Source organism: Macaca thibetana, chromosome Y (genome assembly GCF_024542745.1).
Source record: "Macaca thibetana thibetana isolate TM-01 chromosome Y, ASM2454274v1, whole genome shotgun sequence".
NCBI classification, from domain to species: domain Eukaryota; kingdom Metazoa; phylum Chordata; class Mammalia; order Primates; family Cercopithecidae; genus Macaca; species Macaca thibetana.
In genome coordinates, this window is record NC_065599.1 from 247,753 (window position 1) to 268,115 (window position 20,363).

Here is a 20,363-nt window from a genome sequence, read left to right on the forward strand (position 1 = left end):
TATTAGCATATCACTTAGACTTCTTTTAACAGTCTGTACTGACTCCCTATTATATCTCTCAGTTTAAGTTTCTAGATTCCATAGCTAAACTGAAAGCCTAGATTATAAGTATAATTTGCACATATAATTCTTATATACCTATTTTAGTTCTATAGTCTCTCTTGTGCCTTGCTCTTTTTTTTAAGTATGTTAACAATTTATTTTTCTTAGCTTTCTGTACTCGAAACATTTTTTTTCTGCAATCTAGTCCACGTTTCTGTTCTTGTTCTTTCAAATTATTATAACGCTTTGAGTTTAGTCTTCAAAACTTTTACTCAAGTATTTACATGTGGGTGCATCTGTGTGTGATTGTTTGGAACAATTAGGAACCAGGGAATGTTTCCGTAAAGGACAACTTTTTAAAACTGGTTGCAGGGACAGTTCGGGGAAGACTCGAGTGCCCTACACTTATTATGCACTTTATTTCTATTATTATTACATTATAATATTTAATGAAATGATTATATAATTTACCATAATGTAGAATCAGTGGGAGCCCTGAACTTACTTTCCTGCAGCTATATGGTTTATCTGGAGGTGATGGGAGATAGTTATGGGTGATAAGGGTTTAGATTCTTAAAAAGAATGCAAAACCTAGATTTTTTTCACATGCACGGTAAATAGTAGGGTCCTAGCTTGTATAAAAATCTACTTGCTGCCAAGGATTTTATAGAAAGTGGAGTACACATGGTAAGGTGAACCACAGGTAATGGTTTAAATAGATATAAAGCTTCCATGCTTGCCTACCACTCACCTGCTGATGTGTGACCCAGTTTCTGCCAGGACACAGATGGGTACCGCTTGGTGATCCCAACCTTAAGCAAAGGAGTTTGAGATCACAGTGAACTATAATTGTGCCACTGCACTCAAACCCGGGTAACAAAAAACAAGCAAGTAAACAAACTAACAAACAAACTGTCTATGCAGGGAAAAAAATACATTTTAAAAATTTGTTTCTTTAATACTATCTTTTGGTACAAATGTGAGGGATCTTTTACAACTTTGAATGTGAACATCAACAAACATAAAAATCTTGATTCTTTGGAACAGTACATCAAGTGGAAGATGCAAATGTATATTATTGCAAAATGTGATATAAAGTATGCTTTGTTCAGTTTTGGAAAAAAAATGATGTCATTGAACAGAATCAGCAGACTTTAGAGTTGTTTGTGCTCATCCCTCAAAATTAACATCTGCTTTCTCTGCTGTTTTAGTAGCATCAGAGAGGTAGTCAAGATGATAACTTGTTTAAAAGGAAAGAATATTGACGAAATACAGTGACTGGCTAGAAAAAAATCATTCCTATTAGGTGAATAATTTTGGATATAAAAGGATTTCAAAGATTGTTTCTCTCTGTACTCTAAAATAAATTGCAATTTAATAATTGAATCATGAGGAGTTAATAAGAGAAAACAATTTTTTTTTTCTACTGTAGATGCCTCTTGAAGTAAAAAAGTTTCTTAATTTAATGTGGTTGCAACAGATTTTAACACTCACTTATAGTTTCACAAACATATTTTAATCTCTAAGCTTAACCAGCTGTGCAAATTGATTGCGAGATGAAATGGTAAAATGTCTTTGAAGATGTTATACGTTAAGTAACACATACGTCTTTCTTCACCTTCATAACTGCTCACCTCCAAGCTGTCTGCATTATTTTGAACGTAGCTGCCATTTAGATTGTGGTTTGTTTATAAAGTCATCCAAACTGCTATTCACACCTCTGAGACTTGGAACGATTTATTTTTATCCTTTGTGCCACTCTTTTTTCTTTCTTTTATTTTCTTTCTTTTTATTTATTTATTTATTTATTTTTTTCCTGAGACAGAGTCACTCTGTCGCCCAGGCTAGAATGCTGTGGCACAACCTTGGCGCACTGCAAGCTCCGCCTCCCGAATTCATGGCATTCTCCTGCCTCAGCCTCATGAGTAGCTGGGACTACAGGTGCCAGCCACCAGGCCTCGCTAGAGTGAAACTCCATCTCAAAAAAAAAAAAAAAAAAAAAAAGACAGTGAGGATTAAATTTTTAATGTGTGCAGCTCTTAGTGTATTACCTGGTCTTTAAGTGCTATAAATGTTAACTGCTATTATTATTGCTTATCATATATCTTCAGTTTACTCACACCAAATTGTAATTAATACCATGAAAGAAAGCATTAGAGGAATAAAACAGATAGTAGTGGCCATATGGAACAACATAGCCATCAGGGTCTGTGTCAGTAATGTTTTCTAATTTGCAACAAATAAGTAACCTTTTACATCCACAGGTTCTGCAGACACAGATTTCTCTAAACATGTTTTAAAATGTTCAAAAACAAAAACCAACAACAATACAATAAAAACTAACATAAATTTAAAAGCCGTTACAGTGTAATTGTCAACATAATATTTATATTTTATTAATTATTTAAGTTATTTAGAGATGAAGAAAACTATACAGAAGGATGTGTGTGCATTATATTTACATACTGCACCATTGTTCATTAGAAATGAGCAGACACAAATTATAGTAATCATGGGGATCATGGAGCCAATTCCCTACAGATACCAAAGGATTACTACATATAAATAGTTTAAGCTTTGGTAAGTGAGAATTGCTTAAGTTAGTTATGACATAATTTCCCTGATGGTTAATTATCATTTACTTGTGTATATAAACAAACTGAGAAAGATTATAATTTTTTTTTTTTTTTTTTTGAGATGCTGTCTTGCGCTGTTGCCCAGGCTGTACTGTAGTGCAGTGGCACAATCTTGGCTCAAGGAAACCTCTGCCTCTCGGGTTCTAGCAATTCTACTTTATCCTCCTGAGTAGCTGGGATTACAGGTATGTGCCACCATACCAGGCTAATTTTTTTTTTAGTTGAGACAGCATTTCACCTTGTTGGCTAAGACAGCCTCAATCTCTTGACTTTATGATCTGCTGGCCTTAGCCTCCCAAATTGCTGAGAGTACAGGCATGAGCCACTGTGCATGGCTCAAAAAATTATAAACTTTAAAATTCTCATTACATTGCTTTAATGTTTGCTCAGGTAACAAGAGAACATTTGTTCATATTCTCTATTTATGGCATGTTAACACAGTAAAGCACTTGCTACTTAAAATATTGCCTTTTGTTTTTGCAGGCAACTCAAACAATTTGAATATATCTGGGAAAATGTGCAATTACATTCAGTGATTATTTAAATTTCTATGGGAGCTGGATATGGGACCTTACACAGTAGCAATGCTGATCAAGCAAGTAGTGGGCATTCTTCTTCTCCTTCCTCTTCTCCTCCTCCTTCTTCTTCTTCTTCTTCTTCTTTTTTTTTTTTTTTTTTTTTTTTTTTTGAGACAGAGTCTCGCTCTGTCATGCACGCTGGAGTGCAGTGGCTCAATCTCAGTTCACTGCAAAGTCTGCCTCCCAGGTTCATGCCATTCTCCTACCTAAGCCTCCCAAGCAGCTGGGAGTACAGGCACCTGCCACCTTGCCCGATATTTTTTTTTTTTTTTTAAGTAGAGATGGAATTTCACCGTGTTAGCCAGGATGGTCTCGATATCCTAACCAGGTGATCTGCCTGCCCCAGCCTCCTAAATTACTGGGATTATAGGCATGAGTCACTGCTCCCAGCCTATTATTCTTATATTATTCAAAGGATGGTAGCATAATGATGCAGATCACTGGTATAAATTTGATAGTGGAGATGTAACAGAATTGAAAATAGAAGATAATAAAGAAACAAAATAGTCAGTGTTTTAATGCAGACTACACAAATGTATTTGATCACATGCTGAAGTGCATGTGATAGAGACAAGAAATGAGATGGTGACGCACTTGTGTACTTACTTTTAATAAACAAATGGACATGATAGATGAAGGTGATGAGATGGTAAGAGATATATTATCGCTAAATCTTGCAAGACCACATCACATCATTATGTAACCAGCCATTGAGAGAAGTGTATGGAAACAAAATATAAAATGTATGCATAACTGAATGAAAGTATTTACATATAATGGTGTTTATTAAAATTCTGCTCAAGGTAATAAGCTTTCAGGTTAGCTTCTTACTAATAAAAAATAATTTCTGTTTGGCTTGTATGATTCTTTACAAGGCATCAACATGTGTTTAATTTTTTTTTCCACTCTTCATTTGCTTTTTCTTATTGAATCATCAGCCTTAATTTATGTGAATGTGTTGCCTTTTTGGTTTAGTTATTTAAAATGTAAAATTTAATATATCTGTACTTTAGAACAGTGGTTCTTAATATATATAGAAATGTAGAAGAACATTATTTAAAATAGTAATTATTATTTTTTACTCAAGCATTAGTTTGCAATGTGGGTTAGTGAAGTGGTAAGTAAATCACTAAGAATTAGTGTAACTAACAAAAATTTTATTAATAAAGTGCCTGAAAATACAAATGTTTTTGATTGTATATGTATTTTTCTGTGAGGAGTAGAATTATTTTTCTGCCTAAAGAAAAAGAAATTACTATGATTAGTATACAAATTGCTAGTATATTCCACATTACCACTGGATTTCACACACACAAAAAAATTGTTTGTGGTACTGCCAGTGACTTGTACATGGCTTTGCAGTTTATTCATACAGTACTTATAATTGGTTTGGTTCCCTATTATACTGCTTTATATACTTCCATAAAAATATTATTTCACATTTTAAATTCACAATAAACATTTTGCATTAATTGTGAGAGAATTCTTAGTAAACTTAAAATTCTCTAATCTAAATGTGCATTTATTATTTAAAAATTGGCTCCTACACCAATAAATTTGTATCACAGCTTATTCTACTTTATCATTATGTATGAAGCTTTATCTCTACCAGATAAAATTTTTAACTTATAGTTAGAAACATAGATCACTTTTAGACCAGGTTTTGAGGCTTGTATTTGTAATTCCAAAAATATTGAAGGTCAAGGCAAAAATTACCTTGAGGGCAGGTATTTGTAACCTCGTTTGGCAACATAGTGAAGAACCATCTCTTCAGAAAGTTTTTAAAAATTAGCTAGATATGGTGGCTCACTCCGGTAGTCTTAGCATTTTTTGATGCCTTAGCAACTTTATGATGCCAAGGTGGGTGGATTTCCTTTAAACCTAGAGTTTGAGGCTAGCCTGAGTAACACAGCAAGATTCTGTCTCTAACAAAAAAGTTAAAATAAATAAACAAATTCAATAATTAGCTGAGCCTACTGGTCTCTTCCTCTAGACCCAGCTCATTGGGAGGCTAAAGCAGCAGAATAACATGAGCCCATGAGTTAGAAGTTGCAGCAATAGAGACTTTGTCTCTTAAAAAAATTAAAATGACTGTAGTTTTACATTAGCACTAATGATAAAGGGATAGAATACATTATAACTTGATTTAACAACTCTTTCAGCATTATTTATATTAAAATATGTTAATAAAATTTTATTTATCTAGAAAAAGGTTGATATGAATTTTCAGAGACCTACAAACCTTTGTATTTTACTTACATCTTTGACTTGACTATGAAAGTAAAGTCACAGAGTTTTATCAGTTAATCTGATATTTATATTGTATTAGTCTGTTTTCATGCTAAAGACATATGCTACCTGGGTAATATATAAAAGAAATAGAGGTTTAATGGACTCATTAATCCTCAGAATCATGGCAGAAGGAAAAAAGGAGCAAGTCACACCTTACACAGATGGCAGCAGGCAAAGAGAGAGCTTCTGCAGGGAAACTCTGATGTTTCAAGTCATCAGATATGAGGAGACTTACTCACTATTACAGGAACAGCACAAAAAACATCTGCCCCCATGATTCAATTACCCTCCCCCCATCTCATTCTTCACACCACATGTGAACATTCAAGTGGGATGGGGACATGGTCAAACCATATCATTCCAACCCTGGCCCCTCCCAAATCTCATGTCCTAATGTTTCGAAACCAGTCAGCTTTTCCAATAGTCCTGCAATGTCTTAACTCACTTCAGCATTAACTCAATAGTCAAAGTCCAATATCTCATCTCAGACAAGACAAGTTCTTTCTCCCTATGAGCCTGTAAAATTTATAACAAGTTGGTTACTTTTTAGATACAATAGGATACAGACATTGGGAAAATACGGCCATTCCAAATGTGGGAAACTGACCAGAAGAAAGGGGATACAGGCCCCAGGCAAGTCTAAAATCCAATGAGGCAGTACAATCTTAAAACTTCAGAATGATTTTTAAGAGCTGGGTTTCCATGTGCAGCTCCACCCATGAGGCTTTGCAGGGTACAGGCTTCCTCCCAACTGCTTTCGTCACCTGGCATTGAGTATCTGTGGCTTTTCAAGGCACAAAATTCAAGTTGTCAATGTATCTACCATTCTGGGGTCTGGAAGATGAAGGCCCTCTTTTAACAGCTCTACAGGCATCGTCTGTGTTGCTATCTGTCTTTTCAATGGTTAAAATACTTGCTGAGACCAGCTCAGTTGGGGAGACCCTAACCCAGTGGTGCTAGAGGAATTAAAGACACACACAGAAAAATACAGAGGTGTGAAATGGGAAATCAGGGGTCTCACAACCTTCAGAGCTGAGAGCCCCAAACAGAGATTGACCCACTTGTTTATTAACAGCAAGCCAGCCGTTAGCATTGTGTCTATAGATATTAAATTAATGAAAAGGGCCAAATTAAAGGAATAGATTGGCGTAGTTAACTGCAGCAGGAGCACATCCTTAAGGCACAGATCATGCATGCTATTGTTTGTGGCTAAAGAATGCCTTTAAGTGGTTTTTCACCCTGGGCGGGCCAGGTGTTCCTAGCCCTCATCCCATAAACCCACAACCTTCCAGCATGGACGTTATGGCCATCATGAACATGTCACAGTGCTGCAGATTTTGTTTATGGCCAGTTTTGGGGCCAGTTTATGGCCAGATTTTGGGGGGCTTTTTCCCATCATGTCCCTCTTCTTTGATTTGCAAATTGATAAAACCAAAGGCAGCTTTGTAGCAGTGATCTACTTCTTGCAGGAGTCAGGATCCACATCTGCAGACTATACAAAGACAGCACAGATTAAAGGCACAATCGTCATTGAAATCACAGAGCTCCCAAGTGTTTTTATCCATTTTAATGGGTTACTAGCTGCTAATCTGTCTGAAGTTCCTTTAAGCACTCCAGTTCCTGGCATTAAGGTCAGGTGTCTGGGATGCTTTAAATATTTGTTCTTTTAATTTTCCTATATTCAAAAAACAAGTTTGTAGAGGGTCCTTCTAGATGCTTTCTTATTCTTTCCCAAATTTTGATATTATTATTAATAGCTTTACTATTAATAATACTTACTATTAATACTTGATGTTACTATTAGTAGTTTCCACAAATCCTTGTGTTTAGTTCCCACAGTGGGCCATATCATTTGAGGTTGAAGTGTCACTATACTGCCATGGCTCCAGATAATAGGAACTTTTGCAGTACTTCTTAACATTTCTACCATCTGATAATTTTGTTCAGACCAGCTGAACATAGTGTCACCATGGCATGTAGACTGAGAGGTGCAATTCAAGCTAAACATCCCCTCAGGGGACCAATCAATAATGATTCCATAGGAATCGTTATGCAGCACCTCTGCCTGTACTGCAAAGCAAACTTCCTAAACAAGTACGTTCATTATTTCCTGCCAGGTCCTATTTTGTTTACCAATAGGTTTTTGAGGGTGGTATGCCTCAATTATAGGAGCAGACTTATTATGGTAAATACTGAGATCAGAAAGCATTTGTAACTGTGTCATAGAGTGATTTACATCCAAGCATTATTACCAGCCAAGATTGATAAATATTCCCAACAAGTATAATTGTTCTCTGTGTCAGCCCTTGAAGAAGGAATACACATGGCAGTGGTGATAAGTGCTATCATAGCTACCATTAAATTACTCAATGTGACTGGCTATCACACTTTCCTCTGGTTTTCTTCTGCCATCTGTGACAGCTTCTTGATCTGTCCCCAGGTGGGTGATTGTGTTTGACGGGAGTTGCTCGTGAGAGTTGGGGTCCTCCTCAGCATGAGTCTTGACATGGTTGCCAATAAGGGGTCCTGGGGATGCTCCTGGAGTCTCTTCCTTAGCATCTGGCTTATGATAAGGTTTTAGGTGTCTTCACGGTACACAAATCAGCTGTTGATTTTGGCCTGGAGAAACACAAGCATAACCTCTACCCCAAGTTATTATTTTACAGATTTCCTAATGTTTTATTATTGAATCTATCCACCAAATCAGTTGTTCTGCTTCTGTCTTTGCAGCTGGTTTCTGTATGCTGTTCAGTTGCTGATAAAGTCTGGCCTTTGGGCAGGTTAAAAAATTTAAAATTAATAATGCTAGATTCAGTTCTATCTGTGGGGTTCCATATTCTCTGTCTCTCCCTTTCTGCTTCTGCAACTGCTATTTTAGGGAGAGATTCATTCTTTCCACTACGGATTGTCCTTGAGAATTGTATACCACTAATGTATGTAATATTCCACATACAGAAAATGTAGCTAGAGCTTGGCTAGTATACCATGGGGCATTATCTCTTTTAATAGAAGATGGAATGCCTATCACCACAAAACACTGCAAAAGATGACATTTAACAAAGGCAGAAGACTCTCCTGTTTTGCATGTAGCCCAGACAAAGTGAGAAAAGGTGTCCACACATACATGTACATAACCTAGTCTCCTAAACGAGGGAATATGTGTGACATCCATTTGTCAAAGAGAGTTAGGTTCCAATCTTTGAGAATTAACTTCTCCTGTAAAAGGAGGAATGTACCATTTGGCAAGTTGGGCATCACTGGATAATAGCTTTAGCTTTTTTCCAGGTGATGCTGTATTTACATTTGAGACCAGAGGCATTAACATGGGTTAAATTGTAAAAGTGTCTAGCATTAGATATTGCATTAGCAACTAGGCGATCAGCCATTTGATTCCCTTCAGTCAAAGATCCTAGAAGAGGTGTACGAGTCCTAATGTGAGTGATATAAAAAGGGTGCATTCTACTTCTAACTGCTATTTGCAATTGGGTAAACAGAGTCATCAGTTGTTCATCTGTATGAAATCATAACTGAGCATTTTCAATTAACTGTGTGGAATGAACTATGTATGAATAATCAGAAATCACATTAATAGGCATATCAAAAGCAGTCAATACCTCAATTACAGCACCCAGCTCCCCTTTTTGAGCTGAGGTATAGGGCATCTGGAAAACTTTACTTTTTGAGTCAGAATAAGAAGCTTCACCTTTACTAGACCCATCAGCAAAACAATGAAAACACTTAGCTGGCTACAGGTTGTTTACCACAGGAATTGTAAATGCAAACTGTTCACAGTCTTGCTCAGCAAAGGGGATAGTAAAGAAACAATACTTTAAAACTATGACAATTAAAAGCTAGTTTTTTGGAATTATAGTAGGATAAGGCAATTCTGGCTGTAGTGCTCCCATACATTGTGTAACTGAATTGATGGCTCTTCGGTCAGTTAACATTCTCCATTTACCTTATTTTTTTCTTAATTATGAAAACTGGAGAATTCCAAGGGGAAAATGTTGGAGTTATGTGCCCAATGTCTAATTGTTCAGTAACTAATTTCTCTAAAGCCTTCAGGTTCTCTTTACTTAGTGGACATTGTTCTATCCAAATGGGCTTATCTGTTAACCATTTTAAAGGTATAGGTTCTGGAGGCTTAACGATGGCCACTATCAAAAATGATATCCTAATCTTTGGTGGGAACTTTGTCTTTCTGCTTAAAGTGGTTCTTGCAAACCTTGCAAAATTGTTTTTAGTGCCATACCAGGGACATACCCCATTTCATGCATTGTTTGTTGACTTTAAGGGCTATGTAACTGTTCTGGAATTAGAACTTTTGCTTCCCATTGTTGTAATAAATCTCTTCCCCATAAATTTATAGGTATAGAAGTTGTAATTAGTTGACTAGTCCCAGGTTGTCCATTGGGCCCTTCACAATGCAAAATGTAACTACTTTGGTATACTTCAGGGGTTTTACCAACTCCACCTATGCTAAATTGAGCAGGTTGAATCGGCTACATGGATGGCCAGTGCCATAGAGAAATGATTGGTATGTCCACTCCTGTATCTACCCAACCTTTAAATTTGTTTCCCTGAATAGTTATTTCACAGGTGTACATTTATCAGTAATTTGATTTACCCAGTAAGTTGCTTTGCCATGTTTATTTGTGCTTCCAAATCCTCCTGTTCATTTAGTTTTACTTTTTCCCATTCCCACATTCGCACAATCAGTAGGTGTGCTATGCGGTCTCCTGGCTTTGCTTTCCAGAGAGCAGAAGTAGATATAACAATTTGCATTTCCCCATTGTAATCTGAATCAATGACCCTTTATGTATTTGCACAGTTTTTAAACTTAAACTAGACTTTCCTAAAAGTAATCCTATCATCCCTGCTGGCAAGGGTTCACAGACTCCTGTTGGGACCTTTTGCAGGGCTTCCCCAGGCGGAAGCCTCATAGCTTTTGTGCACCATAAACCTACTGTGGCACTACCAACTGTGGTGGGGGACAAACATTGTACAGGGGTGAGGGAATGGCCAGAGCTGGAAATGCCCCAGTTTAGATTGGGGCCCAGGACAGGCCCCTTCATGGCATTTCCCAAAATCGAGTTCCCTTTTTTATGAAATTTAGAGTGACACTGATTAGCCCAATGTTTTCCTTTTCTACATTTTGGACATATTTCAAGCTGAGCAGTTTTCTTTTTTCCCCTATCTGGCAGCCTGACTCACTGATTTTTTTTTTTACATTCCTTTTTAGTATGACCATGCTTCCCACAGTTAAAACAAGCTCCAGGAAATGGATTATTTCCTTTATCCACTCTCAGTCCTGCCATTGTCCATGCTAACAAGGTAGCTTTATGCAGAATACCTCTGATACCATCACATGCCTTGATATAAGAAACTAAATGGGCTTGCCCTCTATTAGGTTGCAGAGAAGCCCGGCAATCAGGATTAGCGTTGTGGAAGTCTAATAACTGCAACCATTTATCCTGAGCAGTCGAATCTGCAATCATCTTTTTAAGAGACTCCTGTAACCGAGCTATAAAATCCACATATGGTTCTCTTGGTCCCTGTTTTATAACACTAAAGGAAGGAGTATTGTTCTCCACCTGAAGTGATTTTTCCTAAGCTCTAATGCACACTCTGCTAAGCTGTTCTATGGCCTCATCCTGCATGACCACTTGTGCATCTAAACCAGCCTAGCCATCAACCCCCAAAAGTCAGTCTGCAGTTATATTAATATGAGGTTGGGCCTGGGCATTGTGAGCAGTCTGAATGGAAGCTTCATCTGCCCATCAAGTTTTAAATTGTAAGAACAGAGGAGGAGTTAGACAAGCTTGAGTAAGAGTGTCCCAGTCAGTAGGTATCATCTGACTGGAAGCAGCAACATTCTTTAACAGTCCCATCACAAAAGGAGAACCTGGTCAATACTCATTTACAGCTTGTTTAAATTCTTTGAGTAGTTTAAAAGGAAAAGGTTCAAATGTAGCTGTAATATTTCCCTGTTGATCTGGGGGGTGTATTCCAACAGGGAACTCCCAAGCCTCTAAATCACCCTCTTGTCTAGTTTGCTGGATTCCTGCCTGAATAGAACTAAGAGCAGTTGCTCGAGGCACTGCTTGAACAGTGGGGCAACTACTTTTCACCCAGTGTCCTCCAGAAAAGAATGATCTGAAACGTCTTTTTCTTCAAAATAATAATGAGGGGGTACAGAAGGGTAAGGATGAACTTCTCCCTCATTTTCCACTTTAGGTTTAGCTGGGAAATAAACATGCTCTGTAACCTCTTCTATTACTTCATTATACTCTTCTTTCTCCTCATTATCAGCATGAAAATGTTCCAAGGTGGAACGAACCACACCCCACACTTGTCCCGTTGTTACCCTGATGCTTCCGAATGCCCCTTCTTGCTCACCATGGGGATTGCTTTAAGATACTCTGGTGTCCTCCAGCTCAGTTTTCCATTCCAACCATCACTCTGGTGACCCTTCAACCTTGATTAGAGCCCCCACAATGAATGCCACTTGCTGAGACCACCACAGGTGGGGAGACTCTAACCCAGCAGCGCTAGAGGAATTAAAGATATACACACAGAAATACAGAGGTGTGAAGTGGGAAATCAGGGGTCTCACAGCATTCAGAGTTGAGAGCCTCCAGCAGAGGTTTATCCATGTATTTATTAACAGCAAGCCAGTCATTAGCATTGCTTTTATAGATATTAAATAAACTAACAGTATACCTTATGGGAAACAAAGGGATGGGCTGAATTAAAGGAATAGGTTGGGCTATTTAACTGCAGCAGGAGCATTTCTTTAAGGCACAGATCACTCATGCTATTGTTTGTGACTTAAGAATGCCTTTAAGTGGTTTTCTTCCCTGGGCAGGCCAGGTTTTCCTTGCCCTCATTCCTGTAAACCCACAACCTCCAGCATGGGCATTATGGCCATCATGAACATGCCACAGTGCTGCAGAGATTTTGTTTATGGCCAGTTTTGGGGCCAGTTTATGGCCAGATTTTTTGGAGTCCTGCTCTCAACAATATTGCTGCTGATGACAGGGATCAGGTATAACTGCTGCATCACAGAATTTATGTGATAAGTACACCACCCTCTTTCAGTCTCACAAATCTTTATCATTGGTGTCATCCAACAGGAGTAGATATTCCCACTCAGGAAGTGCTTTACGAGCTGAGATAAGAAAAAATGCTTTCTCTGAAAGAGTTATATAAGATGGTATAATATTAAATTTTCATGTGTTTATCATGGACTTAGCCTTAATCATTGCAACTTTACATATTATAAAACTTTTGGGCTTAAAATAAGTGTATTTAATTAATTGTCACCAGAACATAAATAAATAAAACAGAGTTTTCTCACTTTTAATTGAGCACTTCATATACTTATTGTTGTGACTCATAAAACTATATCCTTCACATAAATATCTGCTTTATTCTTCAGTAAATAGCAATAATTTCTTTGTCTTGTGTATTTAAAATCACTGTAATGACTATAAATTCTTCTCAATTTGTGTAAAATGTAATACAGCTTACACATCAATTCATCTTAGAGATGGATTGCACAAATTAGAGCAAATTGAACTGCAAGTTATGTAGCTACAAATCAGAATTATACAGATCTGCATATACTGACAGGTATTTGACTAAATACAAAAAAAAAGTTAACAATACTGTATATTGTATATTTTCATTTGTGTAAAAAATAAACAAATAGCTGCATGCATAAATTAGTGCAGAGATAGAGATAATCTCCAGAAGAGAAATATAATATAGGTGGCAAGTTACTAATTTGTAGCACATATCCTCTTATGTATTTGGAAATATATTTTAAACCCATAAAACTGTTAACTAAACCATTTAACAACAGCATTGTTTGTTTCAAAAAATTCTTTTGAAAATATATACTTACTATATCTATACAATAGTTACATAAAGTAAAAAAAAAAGTGTTTTTCAAAAAGAAACTCTTTCCTCTCATGGAACCCACAAGACAAGTAAAGATCTGACTTTTTAAGCAGTGACTTTAGCTAGAAACTCCTACAATGTGCTAAAAAATATATTTCCACAGATAAAAATATACATAGAATTTCACATTTACTAATTAAAGCTCCATAGTGAATGTTGCAGTTAATTATATATTTAACATTCAGTTTTCTCTTGAAATAAACTAAATTTTATGATATTATTTGTTAATTTACTTACATTACCTCAAACTTGTTTTAGTTCTGTGTAAAATTTGACCATTACTACTCTCTTTGTGACACTGATGTGGCATTAAGAAGAAATAAAATGTACTCAAAAGTTCTGTTCTCATATCACAATTTTTTAAACCACAACTTTCTTAGAAATTAACTAAAATAACATTAAGCAACTTAAGTTTGTGGGTTATGAAACACTTTTTAATGCATACATCTTAAACAAAAACATTTTATAGCATTACCTTTGACTCCTTGTTATTCTAAAGTTTCAGTATTTTTCACATATGATTAAAACAACTCACTGCATTAAGTTACCAAAACCAACTATAGGGGAGCATTAAATAGATTTTTTTTAAAAAAAATATACTCTCAAGCTAAAATTGCTTTGATTATATATCTCATGGCTACGGAATGTTGAAATAGTTGACCATAAAAACCCATGAGTAAATTTTAACTAAATTAGAAAATAGAATTTCAGACAAAACTATTATTAATGAACAAAAGCAGCTTTATAGTTTAAAATATTGATTAGCTATTATTTTGTCTATGTAATATGTTACAGCCAAATAGTCTACTATCTTTTTAAGATTTTTTTTTACACAGCCAATAGCTGATGCTACAAGTAGCTCAAAACCAGAATTTATGGTAGTTGGCGAGCTACAGACTGGAACAGCTGACTCGTCTGGCAGTTGTTTATTTCTTTGATAATGCAGGTGAACTTTTTATGCAGGGAAGATGAAACTATCAATTAATTTCTAGTAAGTCACAACAAATAATCACAGTATTATTAATAGAAAATATAGGTAAAAAAAGTCTTTTCAAAGAAAATATTATGAAGTTTATTTGACATAATTAAACATCTCATTGTATCTTGAAACAATTTTGAATTTTCTTACATGGGCAAATCCTTAAAAAAAAACCCAAGTAAAATCAATAAATGTAATTCATTTCCAAAATTAGATTTTTAAAGAAATTTCTAAAACCTGAGAACTTTACCCAAAAGAAAAATAACATTCTAAATTAACAACTCTTTTAATTACATAAAAATGGAAATAAATTCATTTACAATATAAAAAGAAGGCATTAAAGTTTTATTTTTGTGAATTATGAGATATATAAATAAACATAAAAATGTGATATAAAAATAAATTTTTGCCAGATGTGTATTTTTCTCAATTATAAATTCAATCAAGGACCAGGCATGGTGGTTCACATCTGTAATTCCAGCATATTCTGAGGATAAGGTAGGCAAATTACTTGAGGTCAGGAGTTAGATAAGAGTCTGTAGAATATGGTGAAACTCCGTTAGCTATGGTGGTGCCCCTTGGTAATCTCAGCTAATCAAGAGGCTGAGGAAGATTAATCACTTGAAACTGTGAGTCAGGTGGTTGCAAAGTGCCAAGATTGCACTCTGCACTCCAGCCAAAGGAACAGTGTGAGATACCATTCTAAAAATAAAAGGGAAGAAATCCAATCACCAAAGAATTGTAATACACTATTTATTTACTTTTCAATGCAGTTTGTCAAAAACAGATTTGTAATTATTTTTTTAAAAAGTCTTAAGGCTGGGCATGGTGCCATGCACCAGTAATTCCTGCTAGTCAGGAGACTGAGGCAGGAGACTCAGTTGAACACAGGAGGCAGAAATTGCAGTAAGCCCAGATCACACCACTTCACTCCAGCAATAGAAAGAGATGCCATCTTTGAAAACATGGTGAAGTTACTATAACCTCTATAAAAATAAATGCGTTCTTATTTTTATTTAATTTTATTTTATATTAAATTCCATGATACACATGTAGCTTTATTTCATAATTAACCACGTGCCATGGTTGTTGACTGCACATATCAACCCACAACATAGGTAGTAAGCTCTGCAAAATTTAGCTATTTACTCTGAAGCTCTTTTTCCCCCCGGCAGACCCAAATGTGTGTTGTTTGTTGTTTCCTTCCCTGTGTCTATATGTCGTCAATATTCAGATCCCATGCGTGACTGTGAACATGCAGTGTTTGTGCGTGTGTGTGTTGTTTCTGTGTTAGTTTACTGAGGATGATAGCTTCCAGCTTCATCCATGTCCCTTCACAAGACACAATTTCATTCCTTTTTATGGCTGCATATAATTTCATTGTGTATATGTACCATTCTTTCTTTATTCAGGCTGCTATTAATAAGCATTTGGGTTAATTTCTTGTCTTTGTTACTGTGAATAGTTCTGTAATAAACATACACATGCCTGTATCCTTGTAATAGAATATCTTGTTTTTGAAGGGTATATAACCAGTAATGTAATTGCTGAGTACAGTGGTATATCTTGTTCTAGATACTTGATGAATCAACACACACTTTTTCACAGTGTGTACTGATTTGCATTCTGAACAGCAATGTAAAAGCATTCCTATCATTGCACTGCCTCACTATCATCTGTTGTTTCTTGGCTTTTTAGTAATTATCATTTTGACTGGCCTCAGATGGTATCTCATGGCAGTTTAGATTTGCATTTCCCTCATAGTTCATGATGGTGAGCTTTTTGAGACAAAGACAAATAACTCTTCTGTTACCTAAATGTGGCCTCTTATATCAGCTCTTCAACATCCATTTAACGTGTGTTTTTAACACTATCCTGCAAAAGGAAAAGTACTATAGGCTTAACTTACATGATAATGATAGAAAATGATAGGATGTTAGAATGGCAAAGAGTTAGAGAAAAGTGAGATCTCATGCAAAATTTGTGCAAAATTTTTAAAAGCAGGTTCTTATTTCTGCTTTAGAACTCTAGAATAGTAAATGTCATCAATTTTGTTTCCACAAGATACACACATATTTGGGTATTTCTACCATGGAAAAAAAATGTTACTGTTGCACTTAGTGGAAGAGGCCGGAAATGCTATTCATCATCCTACAATCTGGAGCAGAAGTTCCTCACAAAAAGAAATTACATGATTACAAAATGCCAAAATCCAGGAATCAGAAATTCTGTTCCATTAGTAAACTTTGTAATCTACCAGAAAAATGCCAATCTGAAATCCAATGCCATATGTGTTAGAAATATATTATCATAGAATATAAGAGTAAGACAGTGTAAGAGAGATCAGGTAACTCAATGCAAATGCCAATATTTCAAATTTGATTTCTAAAAAAAATTGAAATATAATAGTTTTCAAATAAGATTTAACAATATCAAATTGTGGCCAGGTGAAGTGGTTTATCTTTGTAATTCCAGCACTTTGGGAGGTGGAGGTGGGTGGATCATTATGTCAGGAGTTTAAGACCAGCCTGACCAAGATGATGAAAGCCCACCTCAACTAAAAATACAAAAATTAGCCAAGTGCAGTGGCAGATGCCTGTAATCCCAGCTACTTAGGAGGCTGAGGCAGGAGAATTACTTGAACCGAGGAGCCAAGATCACACTGCTGAACTCCAGCCTGGGTGAAAGAGTGAGACTCTGGCACACACACAGTCTCAGATACACACACAGACATACACACACAACCTCTATGTATGTATGTATGTATGTATGTATGTATGTATGTATGTATCTATCTATCTATCTATCTATCTATCTATCTATCTATCTATCTATCTATCTATCTATATCATCTATCTATCATCTGTCATCTACCTATCTACACGTCAAATTGTAGGTCACTCAATTATCAACATTTCAAGATCCAATAGATGTAAGGCATTTAAACACAACTAGCTACACTTCTTTTGTCATGGAATTTTGGTGGAATCACCTTGCCAGATGGAAACCCCTGTGGCCAGTGGTGCCTTTTCCTCAGTTTTGCCCAGGCCCACTAAACTTGTTATACCCACTCTGCCTGAGACGCTGCTCTCAGCTGGCATTATGGGCATGGATGTAACACCTGCCAAGGGCAAATGTGGCATAGAGTGGCAAGGGGTGTGTGAGCAAGTGTGGGCATCAGTCAGTACACACAGCCAGGCATGCCAGCTGCTGCAGGGCAGGAATTTTTAGGTGCCAACAGAAGTACCATCTCACTGAGAAGCTGCAGCTGGATCAGGCATGCTGCAATCAGCTTCCACTGCTTATACTGGGGAATGGAGTGGTGCCCAAAAGTTTGAAGATGCCAGAAACTTCAAAGCCCTAAAGAAGATGTCATAGCCTTGGCTTTGAGAGCACCTAAGTCTGTGAACCCTGAAGGGTCATAGCTCTCCCCTTATTTTTGTCTTCCACAATGTAATGAGCAAGGGATTTTTTTTCTCAGTTTGTGTTACAATTCTTTCAGCTTCACCATTCAGCTGATCTCAAGTAATTGTTCTGCATTCAGGAATAGTAAGGTAGATGGACAACTAGAGAGTGAGCAATGTAAAGAGAAGCTGTACTGAAACAGAGAACACAGAAAAGCCCCTTACTGGGTAGCTCTTCCACACAGGCCAGATGTCCTGATGAGTGTCCAGCTCTCAGGAGAGAAAGTGGGTAGCTCCTCTCTACAGGCAGGATGTCAGTGATTAGTGTCCAACTCTCAGCAAAGAGGAGACCCTGGAATAGGTAGCTTCTCCATCCAGCTGGTCATCTTACCAGGTTTTAACCTCTGTGCAGAAAGAAGGCTCTGGAGTGGGTAAATCCTCGTCATATCTGGTGGTCCCACTATCTAAGCCTTCAGCTTAGAGGAGATCCTGGAGTAGGTAAGTTATCCCTCTATCTGGCTGTTCCATTATTTCCCCAGCTCTCAGCAAAGCCTGTGGTGGGCAGGTCCAGTGTACTGCTGAGAGTTCTGATGCCTCCTTAGCTCTCAGCAGACAGAATGCCCTTCAGTGGGTTGCTCCTTTCCACAGCTGGTAGTCTGTCAAGTCTTTGAGTCTGACTGAGTGCAGGAAATTTATGTCCTTCAAAGAAAATAAAGTGCTTGCTGATTGGATTATTGGGTAGCAATGGGCGCACTTAATAAAAGCACCATCATTTCCCATTATTGCCCATCAGCCTATGCCCCAGACTTCTGAATGTCACTGGCTTGAATGTGGAGCTTCAGCAGGGAGCAGCAAATTTATGCCCAGGAGACTGTGATGGTTAATACTGAGTGTCAACTTAACTGGATTGAGATATGCAGAGTATTAATTCTGGGTGTGTCTGAGTGAGTGTTGCCCAAAAGAGATTAACATTTTATTCAGCCAGCTGTGGAAAGCAGATTCAGCCTAATCTGGAGGGCACAATCTATTCAGCTTCCCATAAATATAAAACAGGCAAAAAAAAGTGAAAAAGTGAGATGGACTAGCCTCTTGCCTACATCTTTCTCCTGTGCCAGATGCTCTCTTCCCTCACATGGCAGACTCCAAGTTGTTCAATTTTGGTACTAAGATTGGCTCTCGTTGATTCTCAGCTTGCTGATAGCCTATTGTGGGACATTGTGATCATGCAAGTTAGTACTTAATAAACTCTTCTATAGCTATTATTTCTGTCCCTGTGAAGAAATCTTATCTAATACAGACTTTGGTATAAGAAATGGTTCTAGAGGAACAGAATATTCAAAATAAAGTTCTTTCATTGGTTTTGGAGTTTCTGAAGTTGACTGTTTAATATAATTTGATGCAAAAATTATATAGACTCTAATTCTAATAATATGGAGAACACTGATAGTCCCTGGTGGAAACCATTTAGAGACTTATGCAAAATAAATGATTTTGGAATTCCTGACTCATGGATTGTGAGAGTTAAGGAGTTTAGTGACACTATATATAATACCTTTGACTATATATGGAGAACCAAGGAACACAGTGAAGCTACTTTGTAGCTCCTAAGTTCAATGAGCAATATGATGAGAGAAATGGTGAATTCAGGGATTCTGTCTCCCACCTTCAGAAGCAGATACTGAGTCTCAATCTGCTAATTTTGCCCTGAGTGAGAGTCTTATCACTTGTAGAGAAAGAGCTAAAATTATGGAAAAACAGACACATGTTGTTATCACGTGAGTGGCTGACCTGTAATAAAAGATGCAAGCACAAAATCACCAGGTATCTACTGTTTTATAGGAAGGGCATTGATTGACTTGCAATAAAAGATGCATGCACAGTCTCACCAGGTATCTACTATTATAGTAAGGACATTGATTGGAAAACAAAAGGACCCTGCAAAGCGCCATAGGGATGTGTGGGAGAACCCTAATGAATCTGGTGATACTGAGTGTGTAAACTCTGATGGAATTTTTTTTTTTTTTTTTTTTGGCCAGAAAGAACAGTTTCCTCATCTCAAGAAATGGCCACATCCCCTTTCTGACCCATACTTCTATCAGCCTTTCCAACTCTATCTGAAGAGATAAACTCTGCACTGGCTGAGGCAACAGTCATTGCCACCCCTGAGGGAGTTTCCAGGCAAGATAATATTGATTCTCCTCAGAAGCCATCCCCACCACCTCTGTTTCTAGACCTATAACTAGATTAAAGTTCTGATGGGTTCCTGGAAGTGAGGTGGAGAGTATGACCCATGAAGTGGTGTGCTACACTCAATAAGAACTGTTAGAGTTATCTCATTTATTTGAACAGCAATCTGGAGGACAGGCATGGGAATAAATATTAAGTGTATGGGATAATGGGGGAAGAGGGAACATGGAGTTGCATCAGACTGAATGTTTTGGATAGAGCCCACTAAGTATGGACTTTG